Source organism: Mus caroli, chromosome 4 (assembly GCF_900094665.2).
Source record: "Mus caroli chromosome 4, CAROLI_EIJ_v1.1, whole genome shotgun sequence".
NCBI lineage: Eukaryota > Metazoa > Chordata > Mammalia > Rodentia > Muridae > Mus > Mus caroli.
Window position 1 is genome coordinate 85,459,414 of NC_034573.1, and position 22,528 is coordinate 85,481,941.

Below are 22,528 nucleotides of genomic sequence, written 5' to 3' on the forward strand. Positions count from 1 at the left end.
AAAGCTTGAAAGAGTCAGAACTGGAGACATGGCTCTGGTTAGGAGTACTGGCTGTTTTTCCAAAGTACTGGGTTCAATTCTCAGAACTCTCATGGTAGCTCCCCACCATCTTTTACTCGAGCCCCATGGAATCAGATGTTCTCTTCTGACTTCTACTAGCATATGATACACACATATACATTCAGACAAACACTCATACATATAAAATAAAATAAATAAACCCAGATCTCTGAGCTACATATTCTCTTGCAGTGCCAGCCTCATCCCTTAGACATGATGGTGAAGGTCAAAGTGAACAGATTTGTCTCTATTGGGTGCCTGGTTACCAAGGCTGCCTTCTGCTCTGCATCTGGGAAAATGGAGATTGTTGCCATCAATGACCCCTTCATTGACCTAAACTACATGGTCTATATGTTCCTGTATGACTCTCCTCATGGCAATGTCAACAGCTCAGTTAAAGCTGAGAATAGGAAGCATGTCATCAACTGGAAGCCTATCACCAGGAATCTCATTTTCCAGGAATGAGATCGCACTAACATCAAACAGGGTGATGCTGGTGCTGAGTATGTCTTGAAGTATTCTAGTGTCTTCATGACTATGAAGAAGGCTGGTGTCTTCTTGAAGAGTAGGGCCAAAAGGGTTATTTTCTTTCTTTTTTTTCCTCAAGCAAATCTGAGTTATTTTTGTGTTTTTTTTTTAAATTGGATATTTTATGTATTTACATTTCAAATGTTATCCCCTTTCCCAGTTTACCCTCCGGAACCGCCCCTCCCCCATACACCCTCCACCTATTTCTATGAGGATGCTACCCCTCCCACCTTACCAGCCTAGAATTCTGCTAAACTTGGGAATCAAGCCTTCACAGGACCAAGCGCTTATCCACTTATTGATGCCAGACAATGCCATCCTCTGCTACATATTCGGCTGGAGCTATGAATCCTTCCATTTGTACTCTTTGGTTGGTTGTTTAGTCTCTGGAAACTCTGGGGTGTCTGGTTGGTTGATATTGTTGCTCTTGCTATGGGGTTGCAAACCCCTTCAGCTTCTTCAGTCTTTTCTCTAGATCCTTCATTGGGGACCACAAACTAAGTCCAATGGTTGGCCTAGACCATCCACCTCTGTTTTTGTCAGGCTCTGGTAGAGCCTCTTAGGAGATAGCTATAACAGGCTCCTGTCAGCAAGCACTTCTTGGCATCCACAATAGTGTCTGGGTTTGGTGTCTGTATATGGGATGGATTCCCAAGTGAGGCAGTCTCTGGATGGCCTTTCCTTCAGTCTCTGCTCTACACTTTGTCCCTGTATTTCCTTTAGACAGGAGCCCTTCTCCATTAGGAATTTGGAGATGAGTGGGTAGCCCCATCACCCACCCGGGGTCCTTGTCTAACATCTGGATATGGTATCTACAGGTTCTCCCTCCCCTTTGTTGAGCATTTCAGCTAATCTCATCCCTGTTGGGTCCTGGGAGCCTCTTAATTTCCTGGCATGTGGGATTTGCTGGTATCTACCCCCAGCTCCCCATCCCCCATTGCTACACACCTCTTTTCAAATTCTGACACTCGGTATATCATCCCATTTGTCTCCTCTTATGTCTGATCCTTCCAGCCTTTTCCCCTCCCCTTTCTCACTTCCTCTCAAGTCTCTCCCACCCTCTACCCCCCATGAGTATTTTGTTCCCTCTTCTAAGAAGGGTTGAAGCATCCACATTTTGGTTTTCCTCCTTCTTGAGCTTCATATGGTCTGTGAATTGTATGTTGGGTATTCTGAGATTTTGGGCTATAGCCACTTATCAGTGAGTGCATATCATGTGTGTTCTTTTGTGACTGAGTTACCTCACTCAGGGTGATATTTTCTAGTTCCATCCATTAGCCTAAGTATTTCATGAAGTCATTGTTTTTAATAGCTAAATGGTACACAAATGTGTAAATGCACCACATTTTCTGTATCCATTCCTCTGTTGAGGGACATCTGGGCTCTTTCCAGCTTCTGGATATTATAAACATAATATGAACATGGTGGAGCATGTGTTCTTGCTATATGTTGGAGCTCTTTTGGGTTTATGCCTAGGAGTAGTATAACTGGGTCCTCAGATAGTACTATCTCTAGTTTTCTGAGGAACCACCAGACTGACTTCCAGCTTGTAATCACACTAGTAATGAAGGAATGTTCCTCTTTCTCCACATCCTCACCAGCATCTGCTGTCACCTGAGTTTTTGATCTTAGCCACTCTGACTGGTGTGCAGTGGAATCTCAGGGTTGTTTGGTTTTAATTTCCCTGATGCCTAAGGATGTTGAACATTTCTTTTCCCTTACAGAATCTTTTCAATTATATGAGGTACCATTTGTCTATTGTTGATCTAGGAGCATAAGCCATTGGTGTCCTGTTCAGGAAAATTTATCCTGTGCCCATGTGTTCTAGGCTCTTCCCCACTTTCTCATCTCTTCTGCTGATGTCCCAAGTTTGTAATGGGTGCTAACCACAAGGCAGATGAAAACTTGTTCAAGATTATCAGCAATGCTTCTTATACCAACTGCTTAAGCCCTCTGACCAAGGTAGTCCATGACAACTTTGGCATTGTGGAAGAACACATGACTGTAGTCCATTCCATTACTACCATTCAGAAGAGTGTTTATGGTCCCTCTGGAAAGGTGTGGTGTGATGGCTTTAGGGCTGCCCAGAAAATCATCCCTGGATCCACTCGTGCTTCCAAGGCTGTAGGCAAGGTCATCTCATAGCTGAACATGAAGCTCACTGGCATGGCCTCTGTATTCCTACCACCAATGTTTTATTAATTATAGATCTGACATACTGCAGGGAGAAACTTGCCAAGTATGATGGCATCGAGAAGGTGGTGGTGAAGCAGGCATCTTAGGACCCACTAAAGGGCAACCTGGACTACACTGAAGACAATCTTGTCTCCTGCAACTTCAACACTAACTTCTACTCCTCCACCTTTGATGTTGGGGCTGACATTGCTCTCAATGACAACTTTGTAAAGTTCATTTCATATTATGACAATGAAGGTGATTACAGCAACAGGGTGGTGGACCTCATGGCCTAAATGTCTTCCAAGGGGTAAGAAACCCTGGACCACCCATGCCAGCAAGGATAGGAAAGCAAGGGAAAGGCCCTCTCCTGCTGACAAGTCTCTGACCTAACTATGCCTTCAATACTGAGCACCTCCATCCCAGTTTCCATCCCAGACTCCCACAGTCATGGAAGGGGCCTAGAGAGCACAATTTATTGAATACAATCAAGAAAGTTTACTGCATCCACCAAAAATAAAAGTAAATAAGTAAATAACCCTCTAAAAGAATCTAAAAGAGGCAGAGGATGGTTAAAAAGAAATTGTGTCTTTCAGATACAGTAGAGCATCATATGAAGTTACAGTTATGATAGCACAAACTCAAGTCAGACAAAATTCTAGCATTGAAGGGGGTAGGAGTAAGCACCAAGCCCACCCCTAGTCTTGGGGCTATTAATAATAGCTGCTGAAAATATTATGTAAATATGTGATTAATTTAGCAGGCAATTACACCTACACCAAATCATCTATACCAGTGAAAAGAAAAGTTAAGCTCACCTCAAAATATGGACATTAAGTGCCTTTTTAGTGACACCCTCTCCAATTTGAATAATAATAATAATAATTAATAAAAATAATAATAATTCATAATGGGAGAAAAACTGCAGTTATCAACTAGAAACAAAATAACTTACTGTTGGGAGTCACCACAGCATGAGAAGGTATATTAAGAAGGTAAACAACCACTAGTCTGCATTGATGTAGCCCCTGGTAAGTTTCCCATTGTGGTGGTTTGAATAAGTTTGGCCCCCATAGATTCATGTGTTTGGATGCTTGGCCCTTGGGTAGTAGCATTATTAGGAAATATGTCCTGGTTGAAGTAGGTATGGCCTTGTTAGAGAAAGTGTGTCACTGTGGGGGTGGGCTTTGGGACCCATCAAGTCTGTTTAGTCTGATCCAGATCCTCCTCCTGGATGCCTAAAGAACACCATCTCTTTCTGGATGCCTTTGGATCAAGATATAGAACTCTCAGCTCCATCAAGGTCAAGTCTGCATGCATGATCCATGCTACCCAACGTAATGGTAATAGACTGAACCTTTGAAATTAAAACCCAGTCCCAATGAAATGTTTGCTATTGTAAAAGGTGCCTTGGTCATGGTGTCTCCTCATAGCAATGGAAACCCGAAGACACCTATCATCCAATAGATAGCTTCACATTTAGGTTATTCTCAGAGACCATTCTGTAGGTCTCAAAGTACACACACACACACACACACACACACACACACACACACACACACACACATGCACATATACACACATAACATAAAGTGTGAGAGGAACAATGGGATGGCAACTTAATAGGAGAAGCAAGTGGGTGGATGATTGGAATGGCAGAAAGATGAGAGAAAAAGGATAACTGTTACAGTATTGTATTAAATACATGTAAGAAATTATCTATGCATAAATTAATTTAAATATTAAATCCTCTGTGCTGTCCCACTTTGTTTTCATATCAACTGTTTATGTAGGCAGGAGTAGGAATCACTGCTTATGATTCTAAAATTGATATTATTTAAACTTTGTCATGCACTTTCAATATTGTAAAGAAAAGAAAACAGAGAAGTCCAGAAATATGAGAAGTAGCTCTTTAGGAGCAACCTTTACATAAAAACTAACTACACAAAGGTGGAGAAATAAAGCTGAATAAAATTGATAAAAGAAAAACTGAAGCTATTTAAAGAAGCATTATACAGCTGTTGTTTCTTTCCATACTAAAATGCAATATTAACTATAACTACCAATCACTGCACAGTCATTCAAGTGCATTAGCCATGGAAGAGAGTAATAAATTTAGCTCCAGCCTGTTTCTTGTATTGAGTTACTTACTAATGTTAGTGGCGGTGGAATTACTGTGATCAAATGAACACATTTATGTGCACCTGTGTAATTTAAGTGAGACGTTAAATCACAAAATGTAAACAACTGTGTGCGCTGTTTGTCAGAAACTTCTAGGGAAAATTGTCAACCAGGACTTTATTGCAGCTCTGAAAAATCAGTGCGTGCAGCTAGAACTAGCAGCAGGCTTCCAATTTCCATGGCAGGTTTTACTCTGTTAAGGTGTCTAGGCTCAGTGTTTGACTAGTAATGCTCTTCTTCAGGTAGCTCATGTAGAAAAACAAAATATCTAACTTATTAAGGATGCTAGCCTGTTAAAATATACTCTGTTTTCTCTTTTGCATATCAAAACAGACTGTTCAACCATGCATACTATTGCATGCCTGAGATTCAAAGATGTACAAGAGAGGTTTCTGAGATCAAGGTCATTCTCAGCCACACAGCAAGCTACATGCCAGCCTACCAATGGAAAGCTCTAAAAATGAACAAACAAGAACCAGCAGTAACATTTTCATCATAGCCTTGTTATCAAATAGAAATATATGAACCATGTAAATTTAACCATGTAAATTACAGTGTTCCTTGTAAGGTTCCTAAAAAGAAAACAACAACAAATTAAATTAAAAAGATATATGTGTTAGACATACAACACGACTCAATATGGAACAGAAGCAGTTGAAGAGCCTAGAACCACGAGTACCCAGGTGCTATGAAAACAATAGATCTGAAATGAATTGTATGGGATTCAGAGGAACACCATGAGATTTTTTTTCTGAACTATAGTTGATTATAATGCTAATCAATAACTAGAAAACAATTAAAAAGAAATCATTTAAGTCTTCAGTATCCCAGAAACACTAACTTGGTATGAGACTTCTATGAGTGGAGGGAAGTAGCACTTAGAAGATTACTTGTTTTACATTTTGAAGTTGATTTTTGAAGAGAGGAAGAGGCACCCAGGTAAGCTGCTGGAAAGGAATTCTCGTCACTGAATTATTAGCTCAAGTAACTAAGAATAAAATGTAAAATTAATTGAATTAAATCTTCTAGATTCTTTTAGATGGTACAAACTGGACTATAAAATTGAATAAAGAGGATAGGAGTGGTGGCGCACGCCTTTAATCCCAGCACTTGGGAGGCAGAGGCAGGCAGATTTCTGAGTTCAAGGCCAGCCTGGTCTACAAAGTGAGTTCCAGTACAGTCAGGGCCACACAGAGAAACCCTGTCCCAAAAAACAAAAACAACAACTAAATAAATAAATAAATAAATAAATAAATAAATAAATAAATGTGAATAAAGAAGAGAAATTCTATTTTGGGAAAGATTGTAAATCAAGATGAGGAAAGTGTTTAGTCAGTTGAAAGGGATAATTTACAAAAACAATCCAAAAATTATTTGATAATAAATTAGTTCACAAACTTGGTTATTTATTTCTCAAAAATCCAAGAGTTTAAAAGATTTTATAGCCTGAGAAAAAAGCAAATAATTTGTAGAGATTGTTTAAAATAACAGATTGAATTGTAGTAAGTACATATCCAAGTGTAATTGTCTCTCTTTCTCCCTCTCTGTCTCTCCCTCTCTTTCTCTCCATATATATGTATACACATACATATATATATGAAATACATATATATTTATGCATCATATACTTATATACACATATATGATATTACAACTTTGTATTATTTAATTTATATTTTCTATTGTCTCATTACATGAACAAAATTGTTCAGAGTATATAAGCCACAATGTTCTGGTTATAATTTGAGAGTAGTTAGGACATAAACTTATAGGTGCATTGTAATTTAAGGTATATAACAAAAAGCTGCACTCAAAATACACTTCCAAATGCTTGCTCTGGTTTCTTTTAGCCTTTTGTTTCTTTTTCTCATTATTTTTTCAATAATTTCTAAAAGAGCAATTTTCACTTCATAATAAGGCTTAAGAGAGTATTACAACATAAGCAAAATGTTTTGCTTATTTTTTTTTCAGTGCTGGAGACTGTACCTAGCAGTTTAGAAACAGAATGTAAACTGCCAACTACTAGGCTATCAGTTCAGAAAAATTCATAAAATTTGAAAGTCATCTCATCAAAACATATCTGAAAACAAGCCAGAAAATAAATTTGCTGTATCAGAGGAATGGAAATTTCAAGCATGAGACATTTAGAAATAATTTAAGATGTTTTAAATGCACTTAGTGTTTGAAACCTTTCGACCAGACATTCCCTGTTATTTACTACTCATAAAGTTTCAAGTTGAAATATCTTCCCGGGATGTAATTTGACAAATGTACAAATAACTACAGAAATCTCAGCAGAACTCAAGGAAATAGTAAACATTTTACAAGATTTAAGTGTGATAGAATGCATTTTTATATAACATGCTTCTTTTTAATTAAAATTGAAATGAAACTGTCAAAAATACTAGAATGGCATAGCCAATTATGGTGTTACCAAAAGAATGAAAATTTTACATTCAAAATTATGATTTTTAGGTGTCTTGCAGGTCTATTTGATATATGATGTTATCTAACTCCAGCTTTTTTCTGTTTAGGTTTTGTCTGATACTGTGATATTAAGTCACCCACTATCGCTATGTTGGGAGCAATTTGTGATTTTAGAAATAGAAGAATTTCTTTTATGAATTGAGTTCCTTTGTCTTTGTCTAAAAAATGTTTAGGATTATAATATCCTCTTGGTGGATTTTTTCTTTAATGTATTTCTTTAAGTTTTATTGAACACAGCTTATTAATTCTTATTATTTTGTTGTGGTGGTGCTTTTTTTCCCTCTGTCATAACTGTTCTGGGATTATTTATTTCTTCTGTCTGCTTTTGTGTAAGTAGTCCGTAGAGTTGATTTGGCAGACAAAAAATTGCTTAATTTTTATTTTTCTTGTGGAACGTTTTTCTTTCTCCATTAATTAACTGTGGTCGATAGTTTTGTTGGGTATAGTAATCTGGCCTAGCACCTGTAGTCTCAGAGTTTGTAGAACATCTGTTAAGGTCCTTATGTTTATTCTAATGTGCCTGCCTTTATGTATGACTTGGGTTTTTTGTTTTGTTTGTTTGTTTGTTTGTTTGTTTGTTTTTCTTCTTTAGACCTTTTAATATATTTTCTTTCCTCTGTATATTTGGTGTTCCAATTATTATGTATCATGGGGAACTTTTTTTTTGTCCCGTCTAACTGATGTTCTGTATGACTCTTGCACTTTAATAGGCATTTCTTTCGGTTTTGTTTTGTTGTTGTTGTTGTCGTTGTTGTTTGTTTTTGTTTGGGTTTTTTTGGAAATTTTCCTTCTCTGATTGGGTTAAAAATTGTTTTTGTACCTTTTATCTGAGTTTCTTCTTTCTTTATACCTATTATTTGTAAGTTTAATCTCTTTTTATAGTATTCTATATTTCCGGTATTTTTGTGTTTGTATCTAGACTTGATTTTTGGGTTTTAGGGAAGTGTGTGTGTGTGTGTGTGTGTGTGTGTGTGTGTTTTAATTTTGACTAAGCTATACAATTCTTCTTCCTTACTTTTTTTTATATATCTCATATATATATATATATATATATATATATATATATATATATATATATTAGTTTGTTGATGAGGATTACTTCTGAACTTTTTTATCTTACTTCCTGAGTTTTCCATTTTAACCATTATTTCAATTTGACTCCTCTATAGTAATTCCCCTACCCCTGGCTTTTGGATAAATTCTATCTTTTCTTGACTTGCTTTTCTTATTTTTTTCAGTGGTGTTTGATGATCTTCATTGAGATATTTATTCATCTCCACTTTGAAGTCCTTGAACACACTCATAATTGCTCTTTAAAAGTACTTGTCATATGCTTCAGCTAAATGGTTTTTTTTTCAACACATAGTACAATAATATTTCTTAAGGAGGCATACTTTCTGAGTTGTGCATATTTGTGTTTTTGCACTGTTATCTTTATACTTGGAAATATCAACATTGTGGTGTTTCTTGGTATAGATAAATGATTTAACTTTTCTTGAATGGGTGTTTGCTTCTTTGATTCCTATTACTACAATCTGACCAGGTCTGGACTAAAAGAATGTTGTTTCATTTTTAGTCTTTAATCACTCTCAGTTTTAGGGTTTAAGTACATATTTTTAAAGGAAATATATGGTTTTCTTTATTCTTTCATTCATTTTAAAAATTGAAAATGTGTCTGAATAGTGACCCTCATGATTTACAGGTGTCGTAATTGGTAACAATATTCCCTCTGGCTTTCCTGCATTTGCTATACTAGTTATTAAGAGAATACATATATATAACCTAAATAGAGAACCTGAAATGGTTAGTTTTCGATGTTGAATTGACACAGTATGCAACTACTACCTGGGAAAGAACTTACAGTAAAGAATTGACTAGATTAGGGTGGCTTATAAAGGATTATTGATTTATATTTAACTTAAGTAGGAAAGCCTATCCTGAATATGGGTGGGGCCATTTCACTGGCTGGACACTGGACTGAATAAAAACAAGAAAATAAGTTGATGTTTTCTATACATACATTAATTTATTGTTCTCTCTTCTAAACTACCCAGTAGTTTATGTAATGCAAATCATTGCTCTCATATTTCTTCTGTACTAACATCCCTATATTGATAGACTGTAACCTCCAGACATGAACCAAATAATCTCTTTCAACTGTAATCTTCCTTTTAAAGAAATCAAACATAAAACATCAAACAGACCACTATTACTCTATCAAAAAGTGCTGAAGAGAGCTAGAGTGAAGATTCATCTTTAATAGTGCTCACTGCTATGTAGGCATTAGAATGCGAATAAGAATACAAATAGCCCTGTAACAAGTTAGGCTTCCCTTCATAACAGTAACCTCAGTTCTGAAGGTGGAGACAAGGAGAAAGAGGAAAAATGGATCTTTCTGCCTTCAAGGTTAGCTGAGAAAACAAAAGCCTCAGATTGAGAGACAAACTATGTCTAAAGGTATAGACAATGACTCTGTCTAAAATTAATGGAAAGGAAACAGTTCAAGAAGCCTGACTTCATCTTCTAAACTGCATATGTTGAAAAGAATTTCACTATTTAGGAAGTACGATTTTTACTCATAATGGGCAAAATGAAGATTAAGAAGAGAAATATTGGAGTCAGAAAAATAAGTTCAAACTGGAAGAGAAGTTGTGTGATGGGAGTGACAAGGGGGTGAAAAGGAGCAAAATCAAGGGGGAAAAGAAAAACACTTAGACTTCTATGATCTGGTGATTTGACTAAATAGTTTAAGGCAAAATTTGAAGGCAGATGCTCCATAAAGTGGGACAGTTGCAGCCTAGAAGTACCAGATCACTAAAACAAACTCTCACTACTGCATGTGGGATGGCACTAGAGAAGTTGTTGGTCAGGAAGACACAGAAGCATGCAGAGCAGTGTGTGCTTTACCATCTCTCTTATTTTTCCCCCAGAACAATTCAGTAAGCCTCTATTGCCAAAAAAAGCACACACCTTGGATGCAAAGTATAGAGAAATCAAACTGGGACTTAGCTGGAAGGCTCCTCCCTGCTGTTCATTTTCATAGTGCCAGAAGGTGCTATGCAGGCTGCTTCTGGTGGGGTAAAGGCATCAACTGATCAAGTTTTATCCAGCTGTGAACTTTGTGAACTACAATATCAACTCAACAGGCAAGTTGGTCCAATAATGGCTGGGATGGGGAGTAGGGAGCCTATTATTTTATTTGAGCTAAACTTATACGCCATCCACTAACATCTAAGTATGCACTTTCGCTCCCAAACAAAGGTTGCTTTCCACCTTAATCAAAGAAGCAATTCCTTCCAGTGTGTAAATGATAATGCAAATATATGGCTGCACAAGATGTTGAGAATAAAGTATGTTTGAAGACTCAACCCTTAACAAGACATATCAATCACTTCACTCTCAGGCAACATTAAAGGAAAAGTGGCAAAGAGAATATAGCAGTCAGAAAGTAGGGAGAAATAGGTGAGGTTTTTTTCTAAACATGTCCCAGGCAAGGAAATCATAAATCCATAGCATTTTTGCCTATTGACACTAGGCTCATACAAATGCATCCCTCTTAATAGTCATTTAAAGGTGGATAATTGTCTTACAAGTTCTTACTACTTGCTAACAGTCTATTTGTCTGGGACTCATACCTCTGGTCATGTCTAAGCAGCTATGTATGGAGAGCTTTAACTGAGTGGAGGATGTACCCTGAATGTGAATGTCACCATCCCATGGAGTAAATGAAAAAAAAAAATGGAAAAGTGAATTGAGACCCAGCTAGTTACCTTACAAATTCTCTAAGAGGCATTAGACTATTGCTGAATTAACACATTCACAACTGTAACAAGAATTTCTTCCACATTGTTGCCTAATATTTTTTTTAATCTCTCGTTGAATCATGTTGGATATAGGTAACTTTTAAGTACACTTACTAATTTCATTTTGTTTAATAAATTAATTCTATTAGTGTTATTCATATACTATTTTTCTATTTTTGTTTCTTATTTTATGACAATTAAAATATAATTACATTATTTTCTCTCTTCCTACTCCTTCCTCCACCCCCTTTCATATACCTGAATTGCTGTCTTTCAAATATATAGCCTCTTATATCATGTGTGAATTAGCAGTCCTAATGTAAACACACAGGCATGTTTCACACACACACACACACACACACACACACACTGTAGTCTTAATCAGGGAATACTAAACCATTATTCACAAACAAATAAATATCTCACATATTTTCTGTAGTTTATAATCTTAAATCAAAAAACAATAATTCCGGGAAAGTGTATTTTCTATGTTTTACAAAAGACAAAATGAGATTTAGAAGTGTGAAATTACTTCTTTTGTGATTGGGTTACCTCACTAAGGATGATATCCTCCAGATACATCCATCTGTCCAAGAATTTCATAAATTCATTGTTTTTAATAGCTGAGTAGTACTCCATTGTGTAAATGTACCACATTTTCTGTAACCATTCCTCTGTTAAGGGACATCTGGTTCCAGCTTCTGGTTATTATAAATAAGGCTGCTATGAACATAGTGGAGCATGTGTTATTATTACCAGTTGGAACTTCTTCTGGGTATATGCCCAGTGTTGGGAGCCATTAAGACAATGCTATTGTCCTGATCTCTGAATTGGGCCTCTCCCCCCAAGAAGAAAAGGGGGTCAAAAGCGGGCCACCGACACACCGATCCAAGAACAACCACAGAATGTTCCAGCCCTAAGTCAGTGCCAGATGTCCTGACCACACCCTGATACCACCAAGTTCCTGCTCCCTCCTGTAACTGCCAAAAGAAAATTTTCCACTGCCCCACCCCTCCCGCTGATAAGTACTTGTACTTCCCCTTTTGCTTGTGCATTTCTACTGCCCCACCGCTCCTGCTGAAAAGTACTTCCCCTTTTGCTTGTGCATTTAAGCCTTGGGCCTTTCTCAATACAGTGAAACCTTGATGTTACTCAGATTGCTTCCCTGTGTCATTCATTGCACAAGGTTCTCGTTTCTCTCTACCCCTCATTTGGTTCTTAGGAGAAGGTCCCCTCGAGACCCTCAAATAACTGGACCTGCTGGACAGGTCAGCCCAGGAGAGGTATTGCTGGATCTTCCAGTAATATTATGTCCAATTTTCTGAGGAACCTCTCGACTGACTTCCAGAGTGGTTGTACAAGCTTGCAATCCCTCCAGCAATGGAGGAGTGTTCCTCTTTCTCCACATCCTCGCCAGCATCTGCTGTCACCTGAATATTTTATCTTAGCCATTCTGACTGGTGTGAGATAGAATCTCAAGGATGCCCCAGTACAGGGTAATGCCAGGGTCAAGAAGCGGGAGTGGGTGGGTAGGAGAGCAGGGCAGGGTGAGGGTATAGGGAACTTTCATGATAGCATTTGAAATTTGAAATGTAAATACAAAAAAAATCTAATAAAAAATGGAAAAAAAAAAGAAGTGTGAAATTGCTTTAGTGACGTTGGCTCCCCAGACAGGGCATTATTGAGATTATACCCTGTCATACTTTCCAACCTGCCACAATCTGAAGTTTCATGTCCAGCACTGTTTTGCCCTCTACCTTTTCGAGCCTCTGGTCATCCCCACAGAAAATGACAACAGGAAAGCATTTTCTACCTCATGAGCGAATTTATAAAACAATTGACTCAAAAGTTTCACGCCGGTCCTGTGTCTGCGAATTGCTCTAGAAGAACCACTGGCTTAGATTGTGAAAGCAGAAGGGAGCATTAGTATTTAAACATGTTCACGAGGATGGAAGCCACAGGTAATGGGAAATGTCAGTGTGTGTGCTCAATAAACAAAATAAGTAAAATAATTTTCCTTGAAATTTTAAATATGCAAAATGTCAAAAGTATTACAGGCATGAATAAATGTGTTAAATACATAAAAATAAACTAATTTTAAAGTAAAGGTGCAGCAGAATATCAAATTCTCTTTGCCTGTGCATTTTAGTAAAGGAAAACACCCTGCAATTTCCTGCAGTAGAGAGGGAGAGACAGTATTATTTTAAATGTTTTATACTTATAAAATTTAAACCTAGAAAAAAACCCCATAGACTATGGGATATTAAAACTGTTCAGCTCATGTGGAATAAAAGAAATTCAAATGTTAGTGAAGGAAGGGCGTAATCATGGAGAGCTCTTTATATTTCAGTTTGTGATGTGTGTGTTGTGTGTGCATGTGTTAAGGAGGGAGAGTCTGTGTGTGTGTATGTGTGTGTGTGTGTGTCTGTTTCTGTGTCTGTGTGTCTGTGTGTATGCATGTCCGTGTATGTACGTGTGCGTGTGTGTGTGTGTTTATCTTTTACCACCCAGGAAATGCAAGGCTTAGAAGAGAATGGGAAGTTAATAAGAAATTTTTTAAAAATCAAACATAGCATGCCAACAATGTTTTTAATTCTTATTCTCATCTTCTAACCAGTATATGGAAATTACATCTTTTGGCAGAAGCAATTTCTTTTTTGGCCTGATCAAAGTAAAAAAAAAAAAAAAATCCCTGCATGTTTAAATCCATTTCAAACTTCAAAGGACAGAACAGCCTTGGTGTTGGCTTGGTTCTTGCAAGCAGTTGGGTAAATTGACTATATAATGAGTCCTTGGCTGTCCCTAACCAAAACTTTGTTGGACAGGTTCATTTACAATCCTCAAACAGAATGACCTTCCATCTGGCTTAATGGCCCCTGGACTGTTGCAAATGCGACCTGACATTTCCTTATGGGTAAGTTATTAAATTATATCACAGAACACAATAACATAATTTGGTTTCAGAGCCTAAGTGAAAGTGATCATCCTGCAGATTAAGATGTAAAATTCCTTTGCAAAATTAAGTTATTCATAATCTGATGCATACCCCCTTGTTTTGTCTGCCATATAATAGAATTACTTTCCACAACACAGAAGCTGCAAATATTGATGATGCTGACAGAACAGAAACAGCATTTGGAGGGAGAGAAAGAACTTTCAAGGCGGGTAACTGACTTTTAGCAGTTATGTTTCTGTAGGAAAATCACCTGTGATTTTTGCTTTTATTCCCTAATGAATCAATCCATTAAGCAGTGTTTCTGTCTTTTTACTAATAGTATTAGACACACTTAACACTGTGAGCTGCAATTCCTTAATTCATTCTGAAATGTCTGCCTGGAGATGACTAACACTCATATATTTTAAATTGGGAGTATCTTCTGGTTAGCTGCTTCTAGCATTTGCGAGTTAGTGAAAAGTAAACCAACATCTCATTTGTTACTCTGACAGATTTTAAAATAGGTACCTGTGCCCTTCTAATAATCTGGATGAGTTTCAAACAATAAAGTAAAAAGAAGCAAGACATATTCTAACAACTATTTATTCAAAATGCAAAATGTCTCTGAATCAGATGTTTTTGCCTTCAGGAAAGCAACACTGAAGGTTGATCTGACAACAAGAAGTAAAATTCTATTCTAATAAAGGGTATCTTCTGGCATATTTCACAGTAAAGACGTTTTATGGTCTCATGTTTAATTTTGCATTAGCATTTCCTCTCTGCCCAAAGCATCTACCTTTATTCTGCTTCCCCCTTGGTGCTGTTTGTCATTCACACAGTTTATCTGGAAAACTCATTAAAATACTTTTGGTTGCCCTATATGTGTCTAGGCTTTGTAAAGATTACCATAGCTATAGAAATAATAATAACATGGACAATAATGTTAACTAAATCAATATAATACAAGGTCTCCAATAGCAGAGACTATATTTATTCATCTATATCCTTGGGTATTTCCAATACACTGAAATATACTAGGAATCCAATAAGTATCTATGGACTTTTAAGTGCATATTATTGGTAAGTGGTTAAGTTTTCCTAAGTTAGTAAACGTAATTTTCCACCTTTAAAATAAAGAAATTTAGTCACAGATATGTGAAGTGGGAATTTCTGGTTTCTTTGAAGACTCACTTGTGTCATGACATTTTTCTAGAAACTGTCTAATTAGAGGGGTTTTGCTGAAGCAGACACGTGAGAGGATGATTTGCTAGAGTGAACTCTTGAAAACATGTGATCTTTGGAAAGGGTATAACTATATCTCAACAGACAGTGGACAACACTGTGTGGAATTAATTTACCTTACCATTCTTTGCTGGTCATTGTTTGCCATGACTTCATAAAGAAATGCACCAAAGTCCTTCTGGTGATGTTCTTGTGGCTTCTTGCCACTTTTGAGGATTCAGCTGATCAGCAGAGCCTCTCAATTTCTTCTGGATCTAACTACCATTGCTGATTTCAGAATGGTGTTTGTATGTATATGGAGTTACTGTTGCTGATTCGTATGAATTGAATTGCTGATATCCTGGCAATGCAGACTTGACTCATTCCAAAGAAATATTTCTAAACAGGCTCACATTCTCCTTCACCCCATAAACCATTCTGTTGCATTACCTCTGGTGGGTGGTGGGCTTTAAGGGAGATTAACGCATTTAAGTGCACTTAACAATATAGGATTTGCAAAATATAAGCATACAGATATATGCAATTATATTTCTATGGTCATTGGAGGCAGTAAATGGCCAATTTAGCATTGAAATCAGATACTCTGATTCCACAGCCTGTCCTATAAGCAGGTGTCCTCTGTATCTTCTAAGCCTCAGATAGACTTTGCATGGATGAAGCCACCTGCAAAGGAGACATTCAACAGGAAGCCTCATGGGTCTTTTTTCTATATTTATGAGGGTTTTGTAGGCAATTATTATCATCTCCAGCCTTGATAGATTTCAAGACATGTCAGTAAATTTAAAGAAGAGAACAGTTCAAGTCAATGAGAACTAATCATTTTACTTTAAGAAATATCATTTCCACACCACTGATGTTATCAACATTTAATTTTTTTCACATCTGTCTTCCAAACTACATCACTTATGGCTTTAATTCTCTGACTAAAGTTAATTTGCTGCGTAAACATTTCCTCATTTCACAACATTTACCACTTCATGCATCTTTTAATCTAATTTGGTTGTAACCTTATAAATTCAAAATTTGAATCAGGACAAATATATCAAACTTATTTGGACTCAAAGAGACTGTACAAATAGTGAGTTTTTCTTCATTTATCAATAAATGATTGAATTACCTGATTTCTACCAATAGTCTACTTCCTTATCCTGAACTTTCAAACATGGGCAGTACATTGATTCCTATCTCTTTTCCTTTCTCTCCCCCTTTCAGTGCTATTGTTTTATTTTACTTTAGGTGAAGGTCTGTAATGCAGGCAGTGACCACAAACTCAATTGTGCTCATCTCATAAGTTAAATACATAGGGTATCCAAGGTTTTGCTACGTTTTATGAGTTCTATGTTGTTTTTTTGCTGCATGGTATGGGATCTTAAAGAGTGTCTGATAAATGTCATAGATTTTTTAAATGATGACATTGAAAGCATGTAATTCATTTCCAAAATTAAATGTAGCATTATCTATGAAATTATTTAGAAAACTTTAAAACGGGACTTTAATCAATATTTTACAGGTGAGTAGATACTCTTAAGTTGAAAATGTCAAGCTGGGCAAGATGATAGAGCAAATAATCCCATCAACTTAGGAACAAGAGACTAGGACAAGAAGATCAAACAAAGCTTGTGAGGGTTACAAAGGAAGTTCAAGGCCAGCTGGGAAATATTAGCAATGTCTTAATTGAATAATAACTACAAAAGGTTCTAGGTATAGCACCCTACCACATATGTTTGAAGCCCTAAGTTCTGTCCTCACTACACACGTCCCAGGAAAGCAACTTCAAACAAGGTTCAGCCATCTGATGAAGTAATAGACATCGATCTATAAAGCTTTTAAAATTATTAAGATCCTATATTATTTTTCTGTTTCATAAATATTAGAACCTAACTTCTAGTTATTTCTATAACCCATAATCCAGCACAAAGGGTACCTAGTGCAAAGTTGTATTGCCTGCTGTGTGATCCTTTTTATTTGTTTCTCCCTTGATAGTCAATGATGGTTTCATCATTTCTTTGGGCACAAACTTCCACAGACTAAAATCCACTGAGCGTTAAGTGTTCAGTTTTAACGGCAGCTCTCTCTAGCATTCATTTATAAGTTGACTGTGAGTTCTCCATGCTCTACAGCCTATAACCATAGCTTACCTCTAATAGAAATCACCTTACAATTTTCTTTCCTTGTAGTATACTTAGCTAACAACACTTCAAGATCAGAAAAGAAGCAAGCATTCTTTGAGTACTTTGTCCTGCATACACATATTTATGTACATATATAATACATGTATACATAAATAGCATGTGCAGATGTGATGCCATTGGTATGCTAGAACATCTCCCTTCCTAGAAGGAACAAATCAGTGGAAAGTGTTTATTTTGTCTAATTTTCTGATTTAAATATCCCTTTCTGACTAATTTTGAAATATTAAATTACTAACATTTCATCATAACAACCAAAACCATTATTGTTTCAACAATTGACTCTTGATACTTTTAAAAGATGGATTGTATACACCTGTTCCCACTCTAGCATAGTGCCATGCATACAGTGAACAGTGCGTGGCTAAAGGAGCATGAAGATTGGAAAAAAATAAGAAAACTCTTCATGTTTTAAACTTACAAAAGACTGCTCAATCAAAAAAGCACATTTTACAATCATGTTCCCTGTTATTCTTAAGGAAGTTTTTCTTGATTTCTTTCAATCCCCCCCCCATTCTCTACACACACACACACACACACACACACACACACAAACACACACACACAAACATACAGAGTCTACAAACCTAGATTTGAAAATAAATGTTTTCATCATTTACAGTTTGCAATGCTCTCTCTGTTCGATAGTTGTTTCTACAGTGCTTTCATTCCTCTGGACCAAGGAAATTCAGCCTTGAGAAATCAAGTGTATTACTTCCATAGGTCTGTATCTTGCTGCTTCCCAATAACTCTTGTTGGTTTTGTAGCTAATCATCCTTTTGGGACAAAGAGGTGGTGGCACATGTCTTTAATCCCAGCACTTGGGAGGAAGTGGCAGGCAAATCTCTGGTCTACAAAGTGAGTTCTAAGACACCCAGGACTACACAAAGAAACCTTTTATCAGAAATAGATAGATAGATAGATAGATAGATAGATAGATAGATAGATAGATAGATAGATAGATAGAAAGAAAGAAAGAAAGAAAGATAGATAGATAGATAGATAGATAGATAGATAGATAGATAGATAGATAGATAGATAGATAGATAGATAGAAGGAAAAAGTACCAGGTATGTTTGTAGAAATGGTATTTCCTGGGACCATATTAATATATGTGGCTTTTGTTGCAACCTGATGCCATGGTGATGTCTGCCTGCAGTCAGAGCTGCCTGCAAGTATCTTGGTCAGGGGCCAGTGTTCCTGGTTTGTGCTGTAGCCAGAAACCACATGGAAGTCCACGATACATACTCTAGCTACCTGTAGAGAGGAAGGAAGCTACTTTTGTAGTTACATTGATGACTAAAGATGCATATTTGAGAACAAGAGACATGAAAGTGCTCTGTGACAACTGCTACCCCAAGAAGTTATAGAAGGAGACTCTTACAATTTTTGATAAGAATGTTGATCTCTGACAGAGGTGGGGGAGGGCTCTGAGACAGTTCTATTTAAGGTGCAGGCTACTGAGAGTTCGACCATGTTCCAGTGAGTATATAGGTAGCACAAATTGGACTTGAAATTTTTAGAGGGGAAGATATATGGGTCAGAGGTTGACATGGATGGACTGGAAAATGAGTGGGATTGGAGTGTATGATGTAAAATCCATACCCAAAACCAATACAAATATTATGCAAAAAATTACCCTTCTGGCAATTCTTTGTATTATTCTATGTTGTTGTTGCTGCTGTTGTTGTTGTTGTTGTTGTTGTTGTTGTTGTTGTTGTTGTTGTGTTTTACTTGTTCACTTTACATCCCACTCACTGTCCCCACCGCTGGTCACTCCCTCCCACAATTTCCCAATCCCCCTGCCCTTCCCCTGAGCAGGTGGGTCCCCTGAGTATCCACCCACCCTGGACCATCAAGTCTATGCTAGGTGCATCCTTTCCCACTGAGGCCAGACAAGTCATCCCAGCTAGAAGAACATATCCCACAGACAGGCAACAGTTTTCTGGATAGCCCCTGGTCCAGTTGTTCAGGACCCACATGAAGATCATGCTGCACTTCTGCATTTGTTCAGGGAGGTCTAGGTCAAAGCCTGTGTATGTTTGGTTGGTGATATAGTCTCTGAATGCTCCAAGCGTTCAGGTTAGCTGACTCTGTTGGTCTTGATGTGGAGTTCCTATCTCTTAGGGACTACAATCCTTACTCCTGTTCTTTCATAAGAGTTCCCAAGCTCCATTCACTGTTTGGTGTGTAGGTGTCTGAAATTTTTAAGTCAGCTGCTGGGTGGAACCTCTCAGAGGACAAACATACTAGACTCATCTGCAAGCATAATAGAGTATTATTAATGGTGCCAGGGACTGGTGCTCACCCATGGAATGGTTCTCAATTTGGGTGATTATTGGTTGACTGGTTCCCTCAGTCTTTGTTCCTACTTCTGTTTAGCAGAGGACACTGTCTCTGGTACAAAATGGTAGCCTAGAGACTGGGAAAGGATCTGTAATAACCCTGTATTTGACAGAGGGCTAATAACCAAAATTTATAAAGAACTCAAAAAGTTAAACACCAACAACCCAAGTAACCCAATTAAAAAATGGGGTATAGAACTAAACAGAGAATTCACACCAGAGGAATCTCACATGTCCGAGAAGCACTTTGAGAAATGTTCAAAATCTTTAGTCATAAGAGAAATACAAATCAAAACACCTCTGAGATTCCATCTTACACTGACTTTTTTTAAATAGGATTGCTAAAAATCCCAGCTTGCCTTTGCTTACATTCTTGAAATTTGGGTATGTAGAAGTTATTCTAATACATTGACAGGGCTAGGTAGACACTCAGAAATCAGCTGTAACATTTATTTAGTTACTTTATAGCTTTATAAAATTATATTCATCATGAAAACACCTCACAAATAGACCAAATAATTAGTCTATTTATTATAAATAAACATTTGTAGAATAATAGTGATTACCAACTGAAACCTGATTTTAGATTTTATTTTTATTTATTCATTTATTTTTAAGATTGGATATTACTACACAGCATTGATTAGCCTGGAAGTTGCTAACATACTATGTAGACCAGACTCACTTCAAACACTGAGACCCACATGCCTCTTCCTTCCAAACACTGGGATAAAAGTTTATAACTGCCCAAGTAAAGAAGAAGAAATAAGAGAGAATGGAAGATCCTGATAACATAAATATCTATATCATCTAACTACCTATGAAACTTTCCACTTAAAATCTATGGCTAGATGACTTGAAATTTTTTTTATTTGTTTTTTGTTTTCTGTTTTGTTTATTTGTTTGATTATACCTCTTTTTCCCTCTGAAATCCTAAACAAATCATTGAGATGTTGCAGTGTCTAAATTCTCATCTGCAAACACAGTACCCTTTGTACCAGTCATAGTACTGCAGATTTCTAAGTTTGATTGTTCACAGTATTTGTTACAGTTTTATTTTTCTCAGTTTTATAAAAAAGAAAAAGTATTCTACTATTACTAAGCCTGAACAGACAGTCAGTATGAGATAACAAAGAAGGATACAAAAATGAGCTCAATAACAGTGACATTTTCAAAATAAATATTTCAGGAAGTACACCATTTGGCCTTTTGATTTTTCCCTATCATTAATTCTGGTTTCTCCAAAGTGATCTTCAGAAACATCTCCTTTGACCTGACTGGCATCACATCATTAGCAAGAACTAAGACAAGATTCCTGAAATCAGCGTACATATTTTTTAACTATTATTATATTTGCTAGAATTCATTATAATATTTACTAATTTCCTTTTTGCTTTCATTTATCTTTGCTTTAGGTAGTTCTTCTATATTAGATTATTAATGCTATGGGAAATTTAACTTCGTGGTTTCTCCTTTTACATTCAAGGACTTGGGTATTAACCCTAGGTTCTTTGTGTCCTCAATGAAAGAAAGACAGAATCCAACATATAATTCTGCTATAATATTGAAGAGTTGATATATTGCTATAGGAACAGAGAAGATAGATAGATAGATAGATAGATAGATAGATAGATAGATAGATAGATAGATAGAACAATGATTCAACCCAAGTAGGCATGATCTTGTCTCAAAATTGCAAGCTCTCATGTAAATGTAAGTTTACAATCATCATTGCAACTTTATCTATATAATTTAGAAAAACTCATGATGCTTTATGGGGAGGTGGGGGGGAGGGTATGGGGGACTTTTGAGATAGCATTAGAAATATAAATAAAGAAAATACCTAATTAAAAGAAATTTTAAAAAAAGATACAACAATTAAAATTTCTTAGGAAAGGGACTTTTTCTCAATAAAATAATCTAAAATTATTTTAAAGCAATACAAAATCATCAAGTTTTGAATAACAATACAAATAGTTTATTTATATTTAATGCTGCACCATATTTAGAGAAGGTTAAGTCATTCTCCCTCCACATATAAATGTGTACGTATATATATGTATATATATATATACATACATACATATATACATACACAGACACACACAGACACACACACAGACACAGACACGCACAGACACACACACAGACACACACACAGAGACACAGACACAGACACAGAAACACACACACAGGCGCGCGCACACACACACACACACATAGAGATAGAGATAGAGATAGAGATAGAGATAGAGATAGAGATAGAGATAGAGATAGAGATAGATAGAGAGAGAAAGAGAGAGAGAAAGAGAGAGAGAGAGATAGAGATAGATACCAACTTACATTTCACTATACCCAAAAATTCAAGTGTTTTGTCTTTTCCTTATCATTCAACAGTTTCCTATATTTGAGGATATGTTAAAAAAAAACACAGTCACACAAACACACTGACTTTCCCTTTCAGATTTTTAAATGAAGGGGGATATCTCATTCACTCGTAACATATCTCTTAATTGCTTCATTATATTTTGTAGAGCACCTGATCTGCTTGGAAGCAGTTTAATTAAAATGCTGCTTGTTTTA

The 22,528-nt window shown here is 36.5% G+C and overlaps 1 pseudogene; it reads left to right on the forward strand.

Annotated features, from left to right (window-relative positions):
• The first annotated feature begins 276 nt into the window (after positions 1-276).
• LOC110293357 lies at positions 277-3,077 on the forward strand (annotated as a pseudogene).
• The last annotated feature ends 19,451 nt before the right edge of the window (positions 3,078-22,528 follow it).